The sequence below is a fragment of the Molossus molossus genome, unplaced genomic scaffold (assembly GCF_014108415.1).
Source record: "Molossus molossus isolate mMolMol1 unplaced genomic scaffold, mMolMol1.p scaffold_m16_p_13, whole genome shotgun sequence".
NCBI lineage: Eukaryota > Metazoa > Chordata > Mammalia > Chiroptera > Molossidae > Molossus > Molossus molossus.
Window position 1 is genome coordinate 200,250 of NW_023425348.1, and position 12,837 is coordinate 213,086.

A 12,837-nucleotide genomic window follows, 5' to 3' on the forward strand; every position below is an offset into this window, starting at 1 on the left:
CAATAATATATTATACACTTGAAAGTTGTCGAAGAGAGTAGATGTTAAATGTTCTCACCACAAAAAAGAGATGGTAATTATGTGATGTGATGAAGGTATTAGCTAACACTATAGTGATAATCATTTTGCAATATATGAGTATCAAATTAACACATTGTACATCTTAAAGTTACACAATGTTATATGTCAATTATATCTTCATCAAGGTGAAAAAAATGATTGTTTCTCTAAAAAGATAACCCATTTCCTTAAAATATTGAAATCTCTTCACAGTTTAGACTTGAGATACACTTTAGATTACATTACTTATTAAGCTGATGAAGCCTAAGTATCTAATAAAAAAAATTATTAGCCCTGGCCATTTTGGCTCAGCAGTTTGGGTGTTGGCCTGTGGACCAATGAGTTTCGGGTTCGATTTTGGTCAAGGGCACGTACCTTGGTTGTGGTTCATTGCTGGCCCTGGTGAAGGTAGTGCGGGAGGCAGCCAGTCGATGTGTCTCTTTCACATCGATGCTTCTTTCTTTTCCTCCCTCCCACTCTATCTGAAGATAAATAGAAAAATATCCTAGGGTAAGGATTAAAAAAAATTATTATAAAGTGTCTACAGCTCACAGAATTCAGTAGTTGGTAGGTATCCAGCTCCTCAGTCGAAGTTTAAGCAACTTGAAGGTACAGCTCTTGCACTGGCATTTTCCCATGTGAGTGGAGACTGATGCCCTTGCAGGATGATAAGTATGGTCTCTGGACCTAAAAAGATATTAATTACTCCCTTTTGCTAATAGATCTCCCCTTGGAGGATCCAGGACCCCAGTTAGCACTATATCTTTGGTACCATCCCTTTCTCTATTTACTTAGTTCTCGAGGAAGTCAGTATTTCCCTTTCCAAAGACAGAGGTCAGATTTGTTATGAGTGATTTTAGCCTTCCAATAATGTTATAGATTCAACTGAAAAAAGTAACGTTTATGTTTCTTTGCTTTGCCATCAGGCTCCTCAAACCATTATACTCAGTCTTCTACCCTCTCCCCTCCACTAAGATTTCTCTGTCACAGGTGCCCAAAGTTTTGACAAATCTAATTTACAGTTTTTTTGCCCTTGTTTTACTTGATCTTTCCGCGACATTTGATAGCTGCTGACTGCTCCTCAAAACTCCTTTCTGTGGACTTTAGTGGTACATTAATTTATTCAATATCCAGCCAATATTAATTCAACACCTACTAACTGTCAGGCAGAATGCTAGGTATTGATGATTTAACAATGAGTAAGACATGCATTTTTTACCCCATGCAGATGTTTTACTCATGATTTTGTATTAGAAAGACTTAACTTTGAGACTTGGCCCTGCTGTTTATAGTTGTGTGAACTTGGTCAACTTTCTTAACATTTATCACCTGTAAAATGAGGACAATTAAAAATATCTACTTGATAGGAAGTTTTAAACTATTAAAGTAATCTATGAAAAATTTGACATATTGCTTGCTACTTGTTTTTCCATTCTTACTGGGACTGCTTAGTTCAGTCTATATAATCTTTTAAAAACATGGCAACATTTCTCTGGCTGCTGCCTTGGACTCTAGCTGCAGCTTTGAGTCCATCTTTTACATTGCTGATTCATTAACAACTCATCCTCCCACAGTGGCCCCCCAGCCATTACCACTTACTACCTGCCCTTACCTGACCATGCAGGGCTCTTCTATGTCCTGGCTCATCCATATTTCATCGCTGTCCATCTGCTAATATTCTTGTTCTTTTCTTTTTGGCCTTTGAACAACTACATTTTTGTCAAGTCTCCCTTCAAACATTATCTTTCTAAAGAAAAAGTCAGACATTCTTTTTGATATGACTTCTTAGGTACTCCTCTATGACTTCGTTAGAGCCCAATCACATTGTAATTTAATTATCTGTGGTGGTCCATGGGAGAAGAGAATGTGCTTAGTTGCCTTGGTATCTTTAGATGTGGCACAACTGTAGCTTTAAAAACTTGATTATAGTTTTCCAACAAATCCTTAGATGAATGTTTAGTTTCTATGAATTAAGTCTTAGTCTCCATGTGCCAGGCATTATGCTGGTGATAGGTATGAAGACATCAGTGGGGTAAGGTCCTTGTCCTCAAGAAGTGTACACTCTGAAGTCAGATGACTAGTAGATGAGGGATAAAAGATTCATGTTATGAGTGAGTAGACTGTTTCATTTTCAGTAGAAGGATATCAGCATTTAGGCTATTCATTTTTTTTTTTTTAACAGATGTGAATTAACAGTAACTTAAAATTCTGACTTCTAACTTACTTGTTAATAAAAGTACTTTTGTTATAAGTTTTTTTCTTGAGGAAATGTATTCTTGTAGACCTAAATGTCAAGTTGTCATAGTGTCTTGTAATAGAGGAGGTGAGCGTTGTCTATGTTTTAAGTGACTTACTGAAAGTAGGGGGTTTGCATCAGTTGTGGATGGAACTTTGGTTGTGAGAACCACACCAGTAGTTTGAGCTGAACTACTTTGTGCTTTCTACATTTTGAGATAAAGTTTAAAATGGAAGTCTTGGCTACTGATTCATGGCATATTTGTCAAAGTTGAAGTGATCTTTTCCTACTTTGAATTTTTCAAATTCTAAGAATTTTTTATTTTCTTATCTTTTCTAGTTTAACAATTATGAGAACAAAAACAAATTTTTTTAACCATAAACATTTTATTTTATTTTAGAGAGAGAAGAAGGGAGATATAGAAACATAGAAACATCGATGTGAGAGAGAAACATTGATTGTCTGCCTCCTGTGCGCCCTCTACTGGGGATTGAGCCTGCAGCCCCAGGCATGCATGTGCTCTGACCAGGAATTGAACTGGGACCTCTCAGTCTGATGTTCAATCCACTGAGCCACGTCGGCCAGGCCAGAAAAATTTCTATTAGTTAATTGTATATTGTGATTCAGATAGAAATACCATGTATAGCATTTGAGTGTAATATTCAAAATAATTCAGTTTTTATATATTGATTCAAGCCACTTTTGCTTCCTGATAGGACTTGGTATCATTATTTGAAAACTAACAATCCTTGTACCTTAAAGTCCAGAAGTGCTTGTTAAGGCAGCAAGAATTTCTCATTGATGGGGTACTGTACTCAGAGAATAGTTGTTGCCACTGGTGAATTTACTTGTTATTTTTCTGGAAGATTCTTTGGGATTTTTGTCATTGGAAATAGAATATAAGCACATAAGCTTACTGTATTACATTTATATGCGTGTTCTTAATAATCATGAGGGCATTTTTAATGTTATGAAAAAGGCAAGAAATTTTATTCTTCTTTTCTGTGCATAAGGACCCTAAGTCCTTCTAAGATTTCTCTAATCATCAGAGAAATGCAAAGCAAAACAACTATGAGGTATCACCTCACACCTGCCAGAATAGCTGCCATCAGCAAATCATCAAACAACAAGTGCTGGTGAGAGTGTGGAGAAAAGGGGACTCTAGTACACTGCTGGTGGGAATGCAGACTGGTGCAGCCACTATGGAAAACAATATGGTGTTTCCCTAAAAAATTAAAAATTGAACTTCCATTTGAGCCAGTGATCCTACTTCTAGGAATATATCCTAAGAAGCCTAATCAGAAAGAATATATGTGCCCTTAAGTTCATAGCAGCATTATTTACAATTGCTAAGATCTGGAAACAGTCCAAATGTCCATCCATAGATGAGTGGATAAAAAAGCTGTGGTACATATACACAATGGAATACTATGCAGCTGTAAGAAAGAAAGATCTCTTATCCTTTGAGATGACATGGAGGGACTTGAAGAGTATTATGCCAAGTGAAATAAGCTAGTCAGAGACGGACAAGTATCACATGATCTCACTTATTTGTGGAATATAATGAACAAAACAAGGTGATGAACAAAATAGACCCAGAGACATAGATGTAGGGTTCAGACTGACAAATTTCAGAGGAGGGGGTGGGGGAGCGAGGAAGAGACAAACCAAAGAATTTATGCATGTAAGCATAACCAATGCACATAGACAACAATGCTGGGGGTGGGGGTGGGAACAGGAGGAGGGTGTCAATGGGGGAAAAAGGAGAAACATCTGTAACAAAATCAAATTAAATCAAAAAAGAAAAAAAATATGATTTCTCAATGTATAGAAGCAATCCATGGACTCTTCAGTGGCACGTGGGACTTTTTAGTTCAGCAAAATAGTCAGGTTGTAAGAAACTTTATTCTGAGTTTAGTTTTCATTTAGAATTTTATAATTAAACGTTTTAATAATGACAAAGTACATTGTCATTGAAGGGACATAACTTTAATTGGCATGAGTTAGAATTTTTTAGTTGTAATGTAGTGATGGTGATATAAGAATTTGACATAAGAAGAAGTTTTAGTGAAGGAATTTTCAGGCAGATGATAATCAAACTAGGAGAGTGTGGTTTTATAAGTTGAGAGAGGGAGATTTATGAGGAAGAGATGATCCGTAGAATCAAATTAAAGTAAAAACAACAAACAAGATTAACTAAGGAAAGGACAAAACAGTATGTACTGGTTTAAATAATTATTAAAGCAGTTTCAAAAAGCAGGAGCCAGACTGCAGTGCATGTCCTCTGTTGCCCTCCCCGCTGGCGAACTGCACAGATAAATGATATTGTTATCAGTTTAGGCTGGTATTATTGACAGTGAATGCAGCAGCTGTTGAAGGGCAATCTTGTAACGTGACCATGTGAGCTGAGTGGTGACATGTTTTTATCTTCATAGGTGACTTTCTCAGCTTGCTCTGAAAATCAAATCTATGAAACTAAAATTAATGTGAAATGCTTCTTGATAAAAGAACTCTTTTTCAGTTAGATTTTTAACTTCTTTACATTTCACATTGATTTTTTATTTATTTTTAATTTTTTTTTAATTTTATTTTTGTTACAAATGTTTCTCCTTTTTTACCCCATTGACACCCTCCTCCACATCCCCCCGCCCCGTCCCAGGCTTTGTTGTCCATGTCCCTTGGTTATGCATACATGCATATAAGTTCTGTGATTTATCTGTTCCCACCCCCCACCATCCCCTCTTCTGAGGGTTGTCAGTCTGTACCCTACTTCCGTGTTTCTGGGTCTACCCTATTCCTCAGACTGTTATATTCATTATATTCGATATATAAGTGAGATCATGTGCTATTTGTCTTTTTCTGCTTTGCTTGTTTTACTTAGGTTAATACTTACCAGTTCCCTCCATGTTGTCTCAAAGGATAAGAGGTCTTTCTTTCTTAGAGCTGCATAGTACTCCATTGTGTATATGTACCACAGCTTTTTTATCTATTCGTCTACTGATGGACACATGGGCTGTTTCCAGATCTTAGCTATTGTAAATAGTGCTGCTATGAACATAAGGGTACATATATTCTTTCTGACTAGTGTTTCAGGCTTGTTAGGGTATATACCTAGAAGTGGGATCACTGGGTCAAATGGAAGTTCAATTTTAAATTTTTTAAGATAACCCCACATTGTTTTCCATAGTGGCAGCACCAGTTTGCATTCCCACCAGCAGTGCATCAGAGTCCCCTTTTCTCCACACCCTCGCCAACACTTGTTGTTTGATGATTTGTTGATGGCGGCCATTCTGAGAGCTGTGAGGTGATACCTCATTGTTGTTTTAATTTGCATCTCTCTGATGATTAGTGATGTTGAGCATTTCTTCATATGTCTCTTGGCTATTTGTATGTCCTGTTTGGAGAGGTGTCTATTTAGCTCCTCTGCCCCTTTTTTAATTGGGTTCTTTGTCTTCCTTTTGTTGAGTTGTCTGAGTACTCTATATATTTTGGAAATGAACTCCTTATCTGATGTATCATTGGCAAAGATGTTCTCCTATACAGTAGGTTGCCTTTCCATTTTGATGGATGTTTCTTTTGCTGTTCAGAAGCTTTTTAGTTTTATGTAGTCCCATGTGTTAATTATCTCCTTTGTTTCTGTTGCCGTAGGTGATGTATTAGTGAAAATTCTGCTGCGTATGATGTCCGAAATTTTTTTGCCTACATTTTTTTTCTAGACTTTTTATGGATTCACGGGTCACATTTAAGTCTTTTATCCATTTTGAGTTTATTTTTGTATATGGTGGAAGTTGATGTATATGGTGGCTAGTTTCATTTTTTTGCATATAGCTGTCCAATTTTCCCAACACCATTTATTAAAGAGGCTGTCTTTACTCCACTGTATGCTCTTGCCACCTTTGTCAAATATTAATTGGGCATATTGCCTCAGGTCCATTTTTGGGTTCTCTATTCTGTCCCACTGGTCTATATGCCTGTTCTTGTGCCAGTACCAGGATGTTTTGATTACAGTAGCTTTGTAGTATAACCTGATATCTGGTATTGTGATCCCACCTACTTTGTTCTTCTTTTTCAAGATTGCTGTGGCTATTCGGGGACGTTTTTGGTTCCATATGAACTATTGAAGTGTTTATTCTAGTTCTGTGAAATTTGTCGTTGGTATTTTGATGGGGATTGCATTGAATCTATAGATTGCTTTTGGTAATATGGACATTTTAATGTTAATTCTTCCAATCCATGAACAAGGTATGTGCTTCCACTTTTTTATATCTTCCTCTATTATTTTTATAATTCCTGTAGTTTTCTGCAAATAGGTCCTTTACTTCTTTGGTTAAGTTTATTCCTAGGTATCTTAATTTTTTTGCCGCGGTGGTAAATAGGATTGTTTTTTCAGTTTCTCTTTCTGTGAGTTCATCATTGGTGTATAAGAATGTCGATGATTTCTTGACGTGAATTTTGTATCCTGCTACTTTGCCAAATTCATTTATTTTGTCTAGTAGATTTTTGATGGAGTCTTTAGGGTTTTCTATGTATAATATCATGTCATCTGTAAATAATGACAGTTTCACTTCTTCCTTTCCAATTTGGATTCCTTTTATTTATTTTTTCCTGTCTGATTGCTGTGGCTAATATTTCCAGTACAATGTTAAATAAGAGGGGCAAAAGTGGACATACCTGTCTTGTTCCTGTTCTTAAGGGAAATGTTTTTAGTTTCTGCCCATTGAGTATGATGTTGGCTGTAGGTCTTTCATATATGGCCTTTATTATGTTGAGTTATGATCCCTCTATTCCCACATTGCTGAGCATTTTTATCAGAAATGGATGCTGGATTTTGTTGAATGCTTTTTCAGCGTCTATCGATATGATCATGTGGTTTTTATTGTTTATTTTATTTATGTGGTGTTTCACATTTATTGATTTGTGAATATTGTACCAGCCTTGCATCCCTGGGATGAATTCCACTTGGTCATCATGAATAATTTTTTTGATGTATTCCTGGATCCGATTTGCTATTATTTTGTTCAGGATTTTGGCGTCTATGTTCATCAGGGATATTGGCCTACAGTTTTTTTTTCATTGTAGTGTCTTTTTTCTGATTTTGGAATTAGAATTGTGCTGGCCTCATAAAATGAGTTTGGAAGTCTTTCTTCTTCTTGAATTTTTTGTAATAGTTTGAGGAGAATGGGTATTAGTTCTTTTTTGAATGTTCGGTCAAACTCTCCCGTGAACCCATCTGGGCCTGGGCTTCTGTTTGCTGGGAGATTCTTGATTACCTCTTTAATTTCTTTAGTTGTTATTGGTCTGTTCAAGTTTTCTATCTCTTCCCGGTCCAGTTTGGGAGACTGTGTTTCTAGAAATTAGTCCATTTTGCTTAGATTGTCAAATTTGTTGCCATATAATTGTTCATATTATCTGTTAATAATCTTTTGTATTTCTGTGGTGTCAGTTGTTACTTCTCTTTCATTTCTGATTTTCTGCATTTGGGTTCTCTGTCTTTGTTTCTTCGTGAGTCTAGCTAAGGGTCCATTAATCTTATTTATCTTTCGAGAAACCAGTTCTTTGTTTCATTGATCCTTAGAATTGTTTTTTTAGTCTCTATGTCATTTATTTATGCTCTGTTCTTTACTATTTCCTTCCTTCTACTTGCTCTGGGGTTTTCTTTTTGTTTGCTTTCTAATTCTTTAAGTTGTGAGGTTAGACAGTCAATTAGAACTTTTTCTTGTTTCTTGAGGTAGGCCTGTAGTGCTATGAACTTCCCTCTCAGAACTGCTTTTGCTACATCCCATAGATTTTGTGTTGTTGTGTGTTCATTTTCATTGGTTTCCAGGAAGTTTTTAATTTGTTCCTTGATCTTCTCGGTAACCCATTCATTGTTTAATAACATGCGATTTAGCCTCCATGTGTTCAGATGTCTTTGCATGTTTTTATTGCAATTGATTTCTAGTTTCATGTCATTGTGATCTGAGAAGATGCTTGATATGATTTCAATCTTCTTGAAGTTGTAGAGATTTAGTTTGTGTCCTATCATGTGGTCTATCTTTGAAAATGTCCCATGTGTACTTGAGAAGAATGTGAATTCTGTAGTTTTGGGTGTAATTCTCTGGAGATATCTATTAAATCCATTTGGTCTAGTGCTTCATTTAGAGTCTGTGTTACCTTGCTAATTTTTTTGTCTAGAGGATCTATCTAGTGGTGTTAGCAGGGTGTTGATGTCCCCTGCTATGATTGTATTGTTGTCTGTATCTCCTCTGAAGTCCTCCAGAAGACTTTTAATATATGTTGGTGCTCCTATATTGGGTGTATATATGTTTATCAAGGTTATATCTTCCTGTTGGATAGATCTTTTCAATATTATGTAGCGGCCTTCTTCGTCTCTAGTTATGGTCTGCATTTTGAAATCTATTTTATCAGATATGAGTATTGCTACCCCAGCTTTTTTTTGCTTTCCAATTGGTTGGAAAATTTTTTTCCATCCCTTCACTTTCAACCTTTGTGATTCTTTTGTTGTGAGATGAGTTTCTTGTAAACAACATATAAATGAGTCATGCTTTCTTATCCAGTCAGCTACTCTGTGTTTTTATATTGGAGCATTCAGTCCACTTACATTTAAGGTGATTATTGATGTGTACTTATTTATTGCCATTTTTTGTTTAGTTTGGTTATATTTTTCTTTCTGTTTCATCTACTAATTACAGCAGTCCTTTTATCATTTCTTGCAGTGCTGGTTTGGTGCTAATGTGTTCTGTTAGCCTTTTTTTTTTTTTTGTCTGGGAAGCTCTTAATTTGACCTTCTATTTTGAATGACAGCCTTGCTGGGTAGAGTAGTCTTGGAATACAGATCCTTGTTCTTCATGACCTTGATTACTTCATGCCATTTCCTTCTGGCCTGTAGTGTTTCTTGTGAGAAGTCAACTGAGAGCCTTATGGGGTTTCCTTTGTAGGTAACCTATTGCTTTTCTCTTGCTGCTTTTAGGATTCTCTCTTTGTCTTTAAGTTTTGCATTTTAAATACTATGTGTCTTGGCGTGGGCCTATTTGGGTTCTTCTTACTTGGGGCTCTCTGTGCTTCTTGAACTTGATTGCCTTCTTTTTTCACCAAATTAGGGAAGTTTTCTGCCACTATTAATTTGAATATATTCTCTTACCCTTGCTCATTTTCTTCTTCTTCCGGGACTTCTATGATGCGAATATTATTACCTTTCCAGTTGTCCTACAGTTCTCTTTAGCTGTCTTCCTGTTTTTTAATGTTTTTCTCCTTTTGGCTTTCTGATTGGTTGATTTTTTTCTACCCTGTCTTCTAATTCACTCATCTGGTTCTCAGCTTCTTCTACTCTGCTCTTTAGACCTTCCAATGTTTTCTTTATTTCTGATAAGTCATTCTTGATCTCTTTGGTGGTTTTTAATTTCCAATTGGTTTATTTTAGCATCTCTATGTCCTTACTCATGCTTTTTAGCTTCCTTAAGATCATGGCTCTGAATTCTAGCTCTATTAACTTGCTTAACTGCTCCACATTAATATCATCTTCGGTGGAGGTCTCTTGTTCTTTCATTTGGCTTTTGTTTCAGTGTTTCACCATTTTGGCTATCACAGTGAGCTTTGGAACCTGCCAAGTTTTCCCTGTGGGTATTGGTGTTCTGCTATTTGTGGCTCCCTCTCCTGGGTTTAGATGAGTGAGGGAAGACCCATGTTAAATACCACTGTCGAGTCATACTTTCCTGGTTAGAGTTGCTAACCCAGGAATTGTACTGTTATTCTCTAGCTTTTTGTCTGGAAGCTAGCAGTCCAGGTTACTTGAAGAGTTTTGGGTTGTTAGTGTTTGAAAAACTCCCTCAAGTGCTAGGTGTAAGGGGATTTCCCGAGGGTGGGGCAGATGCTGGTTGTTAGTGAGCCTCAATTTGCATTTCAATGGCCCACAGGGTGGGGTTGAATCTCTGAAGGAGGGCTTGCTGCATCTCCCCAGTGCCCTGGGAAGGAGCAATATGGCCACCATCCTGCGAAGCTGCAACTGAGCAAAAGCTCTGAGCGCCCTCCCAATCCCGAGTGTCCCCACACAGTTGCATTCCAGTCTGCCCTCCCTATGCAGGAGCCCAAGGTGAGTGGCTGTGGCTATTTTAGCCTGTGTCTCAGCTCTGCGCTGTGGAGCCGCTTGGGACTTTAAACCCGAGGGTTCCACTCACAGCTAAGGCAGCTGCCGAGCTGCTGACTGTGGGCTCCCAGCCCCCATCTCACGCCTTCATAATCCTACTGGGATCAAGTCATTGTCACTGGTGATATGGTCCTTGCAAGCTGCTCTTCTGTTGCTTTTTCCTGTCGATTTGTCTGTGTTTCAGTTGTAATTTCAGTTTGGTCCTGGGAGATGGTCTTTGTAGCTTCCATTCACTCTGCCGCCATTTTGGAATTCCATTTGAACTCACATTGATTTTTTTAAACATATTTTTTTGCAATTGATATTAATTTATTTTTGTTACAGATGTTTCTCCTTTTCCCTGCCTAGACACACTCCTCGTGATCCTGACCCCCACCCCCCAGCATTGTTGTCTATGTCCATTGGTTTCACATACATGCATATATGTAAGTTCTTTTGTTTATTTCATCTCTCCCCCCTGTCCCTCTCCTCTAAGGTTTATCAGTCTGAACCTTTCTATGTCTCTGGGTATGTTTTGTTCATCAGCTTATTTTGTTTATTATATTCCACAGATAAGTGAGATCATGTGGTACTTGCCTGTCTTATTTCACTTAGCATAATGCTCTCCAGGTCCCTCTATGTCACATTGATTTTAGAACTTCTTTGTCAAACTGGTCCCTTAACTTGGCTACCACAGTTTTTAAACTCTATAGTAAAAAATACTTGTTATATATATTTGTTAACAAATATTGTTGACTGTTTTATTCCCTCACTACTAGATGGAGAGAACCTTTAGTGAGTAGTAGGTAGGGACAGCAAACCAAGCCATAGACAGCCTGGACTGCTCTGTACTCTTAACAGGACATCACTAATGTGACCTTCTGCCTTTTCTCAGTCCTGCCTACTTTTCAGGACTTTTTTTATAAGATGGAGTAGATGAGGCAAGGGAAAATTAATATATAAATTACATGTATTGATTTTAGCTGTTGGGGAGGGAAAAAAATCCTCTATGTTTTCTAGGTTCTTCTGGCTGGTCTAAAAATTAAATTGACATAAGACATTTTCACAGAAGAAAGGCCAATTTAATTACATAGATACTGGGGCTCCATTCGTACATGGGATCCACAGATGGTCAGCAATTGCAGCTTATATGCCATTCTGAATTAATGAGAGGAGTCTGAGTCTGGTACTTCAGAGAGGAGGAAGGCACTTCACATGGAGATGGAAACACAAATGTTTAATGGGCTAAGAGGAGACAAGGGGATACAGAGAGGACTTTGATCTCTGAGCCCTATCACCCCTAACCCAAATTCTTTGTAGTTATCTCTAGTGAAAGCTTTCTTGGACCAGACCATTTATCTAAATTCTTTTATGCAGTTAAGGAGGTTGGAGGTGTAAAAAACCCTTCTAGAGTTTTTTGTTTCTTAAAAATAATCAGCCTAAAATAACCTCATGACATAGAGACATATTTTGGGGTAGCAAAATACTGTTTCCCTACACAGCCTAAATCAAAGGAGAAGCAATAAAATGATTCTAATTGAAGCTTTCTTTAGCATACAGACTCAACTATTTTAGATGTATTCGTATTTGGATCATAAATTCCCTCCTTATTTTTCCTCAGATCGTCCTGAAGAGTGAATCTACTTGATCACATGCGTCTCTTTTTCTAATCACAACATAGTATATTTTTGTGTGTGTTTGTGTGTGTCAATGCATGTATGTATGTGTGTATGTATTTTTTTATTATAATTACATTACTATAAGGTAGAGTTCTTTTAGCAATAGCAACTAACAGGGAGTATGAACTTAGAAACCTTAACAAACACCTTTAACTCTTATCTGCTCAGATTCCTACTTTACTCTTGGCTGTTCTTACTTTTGTAGGTGAAAGAATGCAAAACATTCCACAGTTCTGCCATTTTTGACTCCTTGTTTTGTCTCTCCCTGGGTTCTAGCTGACCTACAGGACTTCTCCTGAGATTGCTAACTTAAGTCCTTCTGTTTACCTTGGATAACCTGACACCTTTCCTCATTTGTATATCATAGATTCCTCTTCTGGTTGATATTTCCCACTTAAATGGATACTGATAAGTAAGACGGTCATATTGGATAGGCATAATATAGATACAACCTTACAGTTACCTCTATAAAGATCCTTTAACAATGAGGGAAATCATGAAGGAAAAGGTATTATTTATGCTAATTACAGCAAATGGAGTAGGGGATTGAAAAGAAAAGTTAGATTAGCAGCATTTAAAAAATTATTGCTTCAGGGGTTGTGTAAGGGAGAAATGAACACGCAACACAGGTAGTTTTTAGGGCAGTGAAACTACTCTGGATGACACTATAATGGTGGGCACATGTCATTATACATTTGTCAAAACCCAAGGAGTACAATACCAAGAATGAACCCTAATGC

At 37.1% G+C, this 12,837-nt stretch overlaps 1 protein-coding gene across 2 annotated transcripts in view; it reads left to right on the forward strand.

Moving 5' to 3' along the window:
• GUCY1A2 (guanylate cyclase 1 soluble subunit alpha 2) overlaps window positions 1-12,837 on the forward strand; it is a 462,539-nt gene that overhangs the window by 101,133 nt on the left and 348,569 nt on the right. The gene's annotated exons all lie outside the window — the stretch shown is intronic.